We start from the raw sequence: 309 nt of genomic DNA on the forward strand, positions 1-309 counted from the left end.
GCACGGGCCTGCGGCGGCAGCCATGCAGGCCGAGACGAAGCCCGTCTCGGAGCCGTCGGCGCTGGTGACGCCGGAGGCGGCGGAGGCGGCGGCGGCGTCGGCGGCGGCGGTGATGGCGGGGGAGGCGACGGCGGCGGCGGGCTCGGCGGAGGAGGAGAGGGCGGCGGCGGAGAGGGCGGAGGCGGTGAGGGCGGAGGAGGAGAGGGTGGCGGCGGAGAGGGCGGAGGCGGTGAGGGCGGCGGCGGCGATGGCGGCGGCGGCGATGGCGGCGGCGGAGAGGGCGGGGGCGGTAACGGCGGCGGCGGCGAT

This window comes from Emiliania huxleyi (assembly GCF_000372725.1).
Source record: "Emiliania huxleyi CCMP1516 chromosome Unknown EMIHUscaffold_1511, whole genome shotgun sequence".
Taxonomy (NCBI): Eukaryota; Haptophyta; order Isochrysidales; family Noelaerhabdaceae; genus Emiliania; species Emiliania huxleyi.